Here is a 10,393-nt window from a genome sequence, read left to right on the forward strand (position 1 = left end):
TTGACAGCCCAAGGGAGAGAAGGGAGAAGCGGCCGGAGTAGCCGCAGAGAGTGTGAACTCCCTTGCACTTCCAGCTTTGCCCATGATTTGCAGTGGCTGAGTCGGTCCCCACAGACAGCCACAGAGGTGGCCAAGAAGCCAGTGGGGCAGGAAGCAAGAGCTGCTTGGTGAAGCCGAGGGAAGGTGCTGTCAATCCCACCTGACCATAGCTGGTGGCTACAGCAAAGGCTGGAGTCATAAGGTGAGTTTGTGAGACGCAGAACAATAGGTGTCTTATAAAATGGTCATATTTGGCTTAAAGGTTGGCGTCACTTTAGCCTCTAAACCAACGTTGGCTACACATCCAACCTATTAGGTTAGCTTGAAGCTCTTCTCCTTTCCTCCACTGGGAGCTGGGCAGAGACAAGGCAGTGTTGGGTCATGGCGCTACGGAAGGGAAGATGCAGCATATGAGAAGCAGATAAAGGCCCTCTCACCTGTATGGCGCAGTCTCTTTAGAGTCCTCCCTCCTTTGGGGTTTGCTTTTTGATTTCTCTAACGAGATTGAGCCCTTCTAGGACTTGATTAAGGGGAAATCACTTGACAGGGACATGGGCTGTCTCCCACCTCAGAGAGCCTCGTTGACCTGCGAGAGCACCATGAGAGCCCAGAACGAGGCCAGCGGCAAGGGGCCATCCCCCAGACTTGGTGGCCACCTCAAGCCCAAGCAAAAGGCATCCTGGTGGCTCTCCTAGGTCCCAAGTTCTCGTGAATGCAGGTCCAGCAAAGGGGTTGGTAGCCGGAACTCATTGAGGAATAAAGAAGTTACATTCGCCTGGCATTTTCTTTGTACTTGTATCTCCCAGGGGAACCTGGGGCTGAACAGCGAGGTATCTGTCCTCATGGAAAACAACTGACTGAAAATTGAAATGTTCAGGTATTTCACCTGTTTCTTTCCATCTCTAACCCACAACTGGCAGTCCTTTCACTAATGGAAGATTGGGCTAAGCGTGGTTACATAGAACATAGAGAGACTGCATAGAGAACACACACAGTACAGATATAAACATTATAGATACGCATTTGTGTGAGAGCATCCAGAAGGAAGACCATGAATTTTCTTATTCTGGAATTCACAATATTAAAAGATAGTACTTTTCATTTTTCCTTTGTACTGCTGAAAATAAATACAGGTTGATGAAAGAGTAACATACGAAAAGAATAATTAAGGGTCAAAGAAATCTCGTTAATCAGAATATGCCCTTGCCCATCTTTTCTACAATTAAATAAACAGGCATAGCAATGGGTCATCACCATACTATCGGTCAAGGTCCCGTCTCTTTATGGCATCAGACAATAGACATGGCAGCAGTCACTGAATATGCAGGAATCTTGGTTATGCAAAGAGGCCAATGTGTCTTTTTAAATGGGCATCCCGTTGATGAAGGACTTTACAATTTGGCGTGTCTGCCTGTGAGGAAGGCTAAATTGTGTTTACGTGTGATCTTGTGTCACGGGATCCTGCCTTTAAATATGAGCTCCTCACATTACCCATAATCCACCGCCTCCCTCATTATTATTCTCTGCACCTGTTCTCCACAACCCAGAGTTTCCACCCCAGTTGCCATGTTCTAAAGCAAGCCCAAGCCCATCCGACCAATCACTTCTCCCCGCAAACCCCAGACTCCGCTTCCACTCTAACCTTGACCAATTTCTCTCCTTTTAATTCATTATTAAGTGAGCAACCAATATGCGGAAAGTCATGTGCTGGCAGCTGGTAAGAAACAGAGATAAAGTAAGATACATTCCCTAGCTTTAAGACATCTACCAACCCATAGAAGAAATGCACGTTTGAGCAAATGCATTATAATACCAGGAAAAAGTACTCATAAATTGCTATAGAAATATTGAATAAAGAGTGACTACTTCCAACCAGGGTGACAGGAGGCTTTGTGGGGGACGGAGCATGCCAACTGCAATCTGAAGGCTGAGTAGGATTCTCAGAGGCGGGAAAAGTGGGGAAGGCATTCCAGATTGAGAGAACAGCTTGAGGAAAAGCAAGAAGGTGAGAAACTGCATGGTGGGTTCTGTTGTGCTAGAAGATTATAATGAAACCAAACAAAGCCAGCTTGTGCAGGGCTTCAAATCCCTTGTTAAGGAGCCTGAACATCTAAACGACTCTCTAGTTAATGAGAGCTAAGAAAACATTTTGAGGAGGAGAATGGCAGGATCCGACCTGTGTTTTAGGAAGATAATTCTAGCAGCGCTGCAAAAGGAGGACTCGAGAGACAAAAATGAACCAGAGAGATGTGGTAGGTTCAAATACGCTGAACTGAAGCCACCATGTTCTCCCTTAAATCTGCCCCTTAACCATGTGTTCTTTAGACCAATAAGGGCACACCCACCCTCCAAGTTACTCGAGCTCCAAAACTTGGGGTCAGCTTTGCCTCCTTCTGTCTCTCCTCTTCCTTTCTCTTCCTCCCTTGCTTTGGACCGCGAAACCATCAAATTCCTGTTCATTTTATCCGCCAAGACTTGTATGAATCTCTCCTGTATTTTCCCCTCTTCACATCTTGGCGCAGGTCCTCGGCATCCTTGCCAGGTGTCTCACAATAATTTCCTCTCTGAACAGGACATTCTCAGGTAGAAAAGCCTGTGAAGAAGGTATTCTAGAGATCAGAAGAAAGTTCATGATCAGACTTGTAGACACAATGCTGGTATCTGGAGCCAGCGGCGAGGGTGGCTACATGATGGCAGCAAGATCAACAACAACAAAGGCACCAAAGACAGAACCCTGGGAGACGCCAACTTTACAGGGGGAGGAGGCCACACAGGAGACCGAGGAACAACGATCAGAGAAGTCACGGCCAAGCATAGCACTTAGAAGGAGCCGCGGGAAGAGGGCCACATATGCGATTCCACAGAAGGTTGAGGAGGCCGAGGTTGAATTGCACAGCCTTTACCGATGTGCTGGTCCTTGGTGATCTTTCAGGGTGCAGTGTCAGTGACAGGTTGGGGGTGGAAACCAAATTCCAACAGGTTAAAGAATGAATTGATGGTGAGCAGCTGGTGACAAGCAGAAAAGTCTACTCTTGTATGAAGTTTGGTAGTGAAAGAAAAAAAAAAAATCATGCGTGCCTCGTACTTGCCCAAAGATGTCAAACCATCCCTTCCCTCTCGGGGAGATCTAACCTGTCCCCATCCCTACTTTGCAGTCCTTCGAAGAGAAGAGAAACCTGCTGACCTTACAATCCCAGCCGTGCTTCCAACCAATTTTCCTCATCAGTTTTGGTATAATTCATCCTGTGAAGTGCATGTGGTCTGTCTTCACACCATCCCTGCTCTTGCTATCTGCCTGGACCAGTTTCTGTCAGTCAAAGACATCTGCAGGAAAAGGGCTGCATGGGTAAAAGTTAGTGGTACTTCTCCTAAATACAAGAGTCTGGAGAACTGCAAAAAAAGAAAAATGGTCAAGGGATGGAAAGCCACCCCCCACTACTGTGGCCAGAATGATCAAATAATAAGGATTCCAGTGTGAAAAGATGAAGGCTCAGAAAGGAATATGATAGGTCTCTTAAGTGACATGATGGGGGGACTTCCCTGATGGTCCGGTGGTTAAGACTCCGCGCTTCCACTGCAGGGGGCACAGGTTTGATCCTGGTCGGGGAACTGAGATCCCACATGATGCAGTGCAGCCCAACTAAAAAAAAAAAAAACCACGTGATGGATATGGCCCCAGAGGACAGACTCAGTCACCAAATTCCAGAAGATTAGACCTCAGGGGTAAATCCTGAAGCTTAAACGTGATTGTTTCTGTTGGAGCCCTGGTCTCACGCTACCCTGACTGTCATTTTCTGATGCGTTGCAAACCCCACCTTTGTGGAGAGCAGTGGGTCTCCAACCCTTCCGGGATGCACACCACTCAGCTGGGCTAAAAGAGCTACAACTCAGTGATTCCCCCCCATGCCTGCTGCCAACTCACCAATAGGAAAAAAATAACCCTCGTCAGACATAATGGAAAGAAAGGTACGGGGTTTTATGAGCTGGAAGGGAAATAATCTGTTTCTTATTAAATATCATGAGAAAATTATTAATTCATGCCAGAAACACAAATATAAATATTATCATATTGAAAGCGTTTATTCTGAAGGAGACCATCTGGCAGGGCCTCACAGACCACACTTTGACAAGCAAAGTGTATGTGTCACCCTGGCGGGCTCTTCCATTAAAGCAGTGAATCCAGAGGAAGTGAAAATGGAAGGGTTTTTAAGGGGAGTACTTTGCAGTAATGACATCATGACATCTGCTAGATACTTATCACGTGTTTCTCTAGAGGTGGGCCAGCTTGTACAAATGCTATGATATGAAAACTTAAATTTTCAAAACAAGGGGTAGTGATTATTTCAGAACCTCTCCCCTTAAAATTGGATTCTCTTCTTGGGTACCAAATTCCAGAAGAGTATATACCTGCAAATATATAGAGCATTCATTGTTTAACATAAATGTGGGAGGGAAGATGAACGAAAATGTAGGAAAGAGAAGACACAATTATAGATGAACCAAAAATTGAAAATACAAAGTAAATGCATGGCTCTTAATGCAGTTTTAAAAACCTCACACTGTCACTTTTTTGCAGGAAGGCAGGGGGATATCTATAATTTGGAAAACATCCCCGTCTCTGGAGACAGATGGAACACTGGTTGCACACAAAGTGGAAGAAACCCTGCACTCCAGAAAAGAAGAAACGCTGATGGCAGCTTGAAGAAATGCCTGATTCCCTCGCGGATCCATGCGGACCGTTTTCATCTGCCTGCCCTATATTCTCCGAAGACTCTGAGCTTCATTTTGTTCACATCTTCTGCCTTCACTTGCTCCAAGGTGCTACTGTTGGTTGAATATCAGTGATGTGTTGGAACCTTTCCCAAACCTCTCTCCTCTATGTCACAAATCAAGTCCAGTGGGGAGTCCTAGAGAATCTCTGAAGAACAATTCCTCAGTCTAGAATAACGGAGGTCAGCAGAGCCGACCCCGATGGGCTTCCAGTACTTGAGAGTTTATTCCCATCTTGGCCCTAACTCAAGACCACCAGCCATCCACCTACCAAAGTTCAATCGCTACGTATGGAGTCATCTGAAAAGGGCCACGTGACACATCAAAACGATATTAATAGGATATACTGCATTCCTACTTACTTAGGCCTGTCTCACATGCTAGTGAGAATGCCAGCATCTATCAACGAGGAGCTCCGTATCTGTCAGGGGTTTTGAGGCTACATGGTAGTTGGGGTTACTCAAGCCCTAATTACCTTTTAGTTAGGAGAGTGAGTAATTCAGATTACATTCTCTTCTCTTACTGTCTCTTCATATCAAACACTTTAGTGTGTATATTAGAAGTCGAAGAAACGGCCCCCATGCAATCCAAATCTCCTAGGAGAATTTGGAAGCTCAATGTCAACACCTGTATTCCTCATATTTTTAAACGTTTAATAACTATCTGTAGTCCTTTGCAAAAGGTAAGACACGCACACGATAAGTAAAAACCAACCCAATGATTATGTTTCAGGAAGAATAATTTTGTTTGCATCTTCTGCTTTTCCTTTACTCAAAGATACTCTGGGTTGAGCCTTGCCTAAATCTCTCTCCTGTATGCCACATACAAACTCCAATGGGTGGACTGAGAGAATTTATGGAATGAATTCCACAGGCTAGAATAGTAAGCTTCTGGGGGTGGGGCGGTGAGGCGGGGGACGGCAGAGCTTCGTACACCAGAACTTAAGCCAAAGGTCCTGACCTGCTATAAGCTTGGTCGCTGTTCTGCCACGTTTGTCCAAATGTATGATCTATTCAGGACAGCTCCTTGAGTGACAAATTAGATTACAGGAATGAGGGAACAAACTATTTGCCTATGCTTCTTATAAGCTATTCGTCGTAAAAAGGAATATTTAGGTAGGTAGTTGAAGGATGAGTAAGAGAGAGAGAACGAGAGTTACAGAGAAATGGCAGGAATTTGGAGCATCTAGTTTCATTTCCTCATTATATAAAAGGAGAAACCGTGGTATGTACGGGGTGGGGGAATGTCAGAGAGGAGAGAGAGAGACAGAATGAAACAAAGATATTTGCTTAAAAATTTATAAAAATAATCATGTCTTCTATAAGTCATATTAACCCAAGGCGGTCTTATGGTTCAGTTTCAGCATCAAATCCCAGAAAAACAGTCCCACAGAAAAAATATAATTAACAGCAATTCAAGTAAAACACCAAAGAAGGGAGTACATTCTTGTTGTATATCCAAAGATCTTAAAGATCTTCTTAGGACATTTTCCTCACCTCATTGACAAACTCCTCCAAACCTACTCTTCTCACTCTCTCTAGAACCCCTTAAAGTTCTGCCCAATGTTCAGGCCACATAGCCACTTCTCTCTCCTCCTCAGAACTTTTATATACATCAATTTAACCTTTCCGGTTTATTCCTCACCACCCCACATCCTAGAACTAAAGGTGTGGGCCTTCAGATTGAAAGAGCCTATCAGTATCAAAGAGGATAAACTTAAAAAATAAACTCACACATAGAGACATCATCATAAAACTCCAGAACACCAAGGTGGAAAAGACAGTGCTAAAAGAGTCTACAAAGGAGTGAGAGTGAGATCAACCACAGAAGTTTCAAGAAAATAATGGAACAATAGCTTAGAAATGCTCAGGAAAAATGAATTTGGACTTAGAGTTCCATAACCAGCCAAACTAACACTGGAGAGGAAAATAAATTCTCAGGAAAATTTATTATCCACAGACACTCTCTGGTGGAGAAAGGAGAAGAACAAAGGGAAACCTACCAGAGAATGTATTCCAGCCAGAAGAAAAATGAATCCAGGAGGATATATTCATTTTTAATTTTTGTAATTAAAAAGTAACTTTTGAAAAGATTGGGGAGAAAGAAAAATAGGAAATACAACTTAATTCTTTACTTTTACATCCATTCCATTTTACCTTTGTATAATATGTCATTACCGTTTACAAAATGCTTTCAGATAAACTGTCAGTAGCCACAATCACAGGACCTACAAAAATATGTTTTAAGAGGAACCATGTTGGAACAAATGATAATTCCAATAAAACCTGGAATTGCCCTTCCTGAGGGTGGTAATGCTCTTCTGGCCATGGAAGCTGACTGCCTTGCACCAATCATCATGAGGATAATGATAGTGGCTCTGAGGAGGGGTGATGAATGTCAGGTTTAGCAGACTGTTTTTCTTACTCTGCCTGCCACGTTGGACTAGATTATGAATTGGTAGGGAAGGAGCTCAACAGAAGTAAGAACTATAAAATTTCAGACCAGCTGGTGCACCGAAAAGGGACTCGTTAGGCGCTCAGGCTATGAGGGCTGGGGACTAGAAACCTCTCGCTGCCAGGATGTAGCCAAAGGGACCCACTCTGTGCAAGAGGCCTGCTAATAAAAGATCTTAGGCTCCACAAAGGCTTCTGTTGAGAGGTCTATGGTGCTATTGCCTATGATGACACACACAATGAATTTAGGGCTTGGAATCTCTCGCTTGAACTTTTTGACGCCATCCCGGTGTGTGCCAGAGAAAGAGCAGCTGTTGAAAAGCAAACATTTTCCTGTCTCTAAAAATAAAATGCTGGCAACACTTCAGCCCCCTGTGCCAAGATCTGGCCCTTCCCAGGATAAACAATAGGTGGCCAAGCTGATCAGAGGCAGGCACTGAGCCCCAGGTCCAGCCTGGAATGCCTAGGTGCGGCCATGTGCAGCTGTAAAGCTAGAAGCCAGAGGGGGCCCTCCCTTCTCCACAGCTGATGGAGGGCAGCTCCAGCCCTCCAGCCAGGGACCAGTTGCGGCAGACTTGGGTTACACCAGAAACCTTGACGCAGCTGAGGTCATAGAACTCCCACCAACCCCTGCCCTCACAGCCCTGGGGTGCACGGTGACGGATCTGAGGGCCTGTGAGATCCTGTCCAGAGAAAGTTCCCTACGAAGGAAAGTTTCATAAGGATCTATCTGCATTCATCACTCAGGGCTGTGGCCATCCCCTGTCAAAGACCATCATGCCCAGCTGAGAGCCCTCACCTGCTAGACACAGGCCCCATAAACCAACTTAGTGTGGAGATGCTATAATACCTCATCCTTCCCACTCTAATTCCCTCCCAACTCATCAAATGCTTCTACAACACTGTTCCAGCCCCTGTGCCTTGTCATTGGGGTTCAAATCTTCCTGAGACCATAAGCTTGGCTGTTTGATGGTTTGGGGAGTTAAAAGGGCTAAGAGGGGGTTAAGGGAAGAGAGGGACTAAATACAGCAAATATTTGCAGACATAATCACTCCAGAAACATGCTTCAGTGGAACAGAGTGTAGGGCCGACCCAGATGATAGATGTCGCTCACCCAAGTGTCGTATCATAAATAAAACTGAAGGAGCCCATTCTCCTGCGGGACCAGAGCGACGCCTTTCACACTATAAATATTTATGTAGTCATGGTCCTTAGAAGACTTTATTTTTCCAGGTAAGTAGACTTTAATGAAAAAGTTAAGCAGAGCTTTTCCCGCCATTACAGAATAGTCGCTGCAGCTTTTCAACGGGTATTCCACGGAAAGGAAAAGAAAAAGAAGAAAAGGAAAAAATAAGGCTCCTTCTCAGGAGGCTGCTGCTTGGAGATCTCATTTATGCCAGTCCAGGTTCATTCTCATTCAGAAAGTGACAGCCGTCAATGGGGTGGCGGAAACCAGAGGAAGCTCTATTGGACTCCTTCGGCCCAGGCCTGTGTGATGAAGGGAGCACAAGAAGATACACGTCACCCAAGTTCAGACCCCTCCCACCACCTCTGCCAGGTGAGACTGGCTCCTTACTGCTCTCAGCTCCCTCTGCCCGCCTTAGTAACAGAAAAAATGTACACCTCAGCCCACTACTCTGCTCACTGGAGAAGCATTCTCAGAAGGTGAGGATGTGTGTCTGGGTGTCTGGGAGTGTGCATGTCAAGTCCACCACTCCTGCTTTTATCCGCTCCTGGTTGCATGAAGCAGGGCACCCCAGAAACCCTGCCAGCATCTGACCCGCTTTTCCTGCGCTCTTCACCTCACACCCTCCGCCAAGAGCAAACCCCCCTTGGGCTCCCAGCAGCGCTGTCATACTCCCCTACTCCAAGGCACTGTGGCAATCCTGCCACCTGGAGCTGGGGAGCCATTGTCTCCACAACAGTTCATGCTAATTTTCATGTCACTTTGCAGTTTACTCATCTCTTCAATGTACCAAAACCCTAGCCCAAGTCCACCAAGCCAGTTTCTTTCCCAGGGCTGGCCTTCTGCCCGGGCTCCCTTCCCCTCCAAACCTCAGGGTGGCCTCTGCTATGTCAGCCTGAACTGGCCTCTCTGGGAAAATTTGAGGATCGTTTGCTTCTAGTCTTGGGAAATCTTGTTTCACCAGGAACAAGAGTCTTTGGTTTTGTGCAATGAGTCTCAGGCCGCCTTGATCATGCCTATCTGGGGGGGGCTGGGGCTGCCATGTATGGTCCTCGCTCTGTGCCACCCACCTCTCCGTGTAAGTCGCAGCTCTTTGCCAGGACAGCCTGAGTCATAAAACTCAGCACATTCCTTACACGTTGGATAGTCTTTCCTTGCTATTACTTTGCTTTTGTTTTATGCAGCACCTGGTTTCATTTTAAAAATTCAAATAAAATCTCATGGTCGGGGCTCAGGTGGGGTGGGGGGGTAGGAAGGAAAGAAAAAAAGAAAGGAGTGAAGCCTAGGTTAGGGGAAGGAAGAAAGGGCTGTAACTCCCCAAATAGGCAAGACCCAGAGCAGGACAGAGAGTGAGGGGCAGAGTAAAAGGCAGGGGAGAGAGAGACAGAGAGACAGGGAATGTGCTAGCACTGAACTGAATTTGATCAGTCATTTTTCTGTATGTGATAAAGCACATGACGTCAGTCTCCTCCCCACATGAGGCCCCAGGTCTCAGTTAGTCCTTTACTCATAAACCATGGGATCTTCTGTGAACCCCTACACTTTCTGAGTCTCCTCAATAAACCGACAGACTTCTTTTTGACGAATTCTAAGGAACTTTCCAGTTACAACACTATGATTCTACGAACCTATCTGTTCCCTTTTTTCTTAGACCACAAACCCCAACCCATGTGTATGGGAATATTTTTCCAGAGGCTAACATTTGTTTTTTTTTTGTCTTTAGGGGGCAGAGGAATGGGGGACAGAAAGGGAGAAGGTGTAGACCCAACCGTATAAATGTTTCTGGTCAAACTGAATTTCTGTGGCCAGGTTATTTTGTAAAATCATCCGTAAAGCTGTTCACACCGGGTTTTAGAATTTAAAGAGTATTCTATTAAGCTATGCTTTGCATTCCGGAAAAAAAAAAAAACACAAACACAAACACTGAAAGAAAGAATGAATAAAT

This window comes from Leucopleurus acutus, assembly GCF_964270905.1.
Source record: "Leucopleurus acutus genome assembly, chromosome: 4".
Classification (NCBI taxonomy): Eukaryota; Metazoa; Chordata; class Mammalia; order Artiodactyla; family Delphinidae; genus Leucopleurus; species Leucopleurus acutus.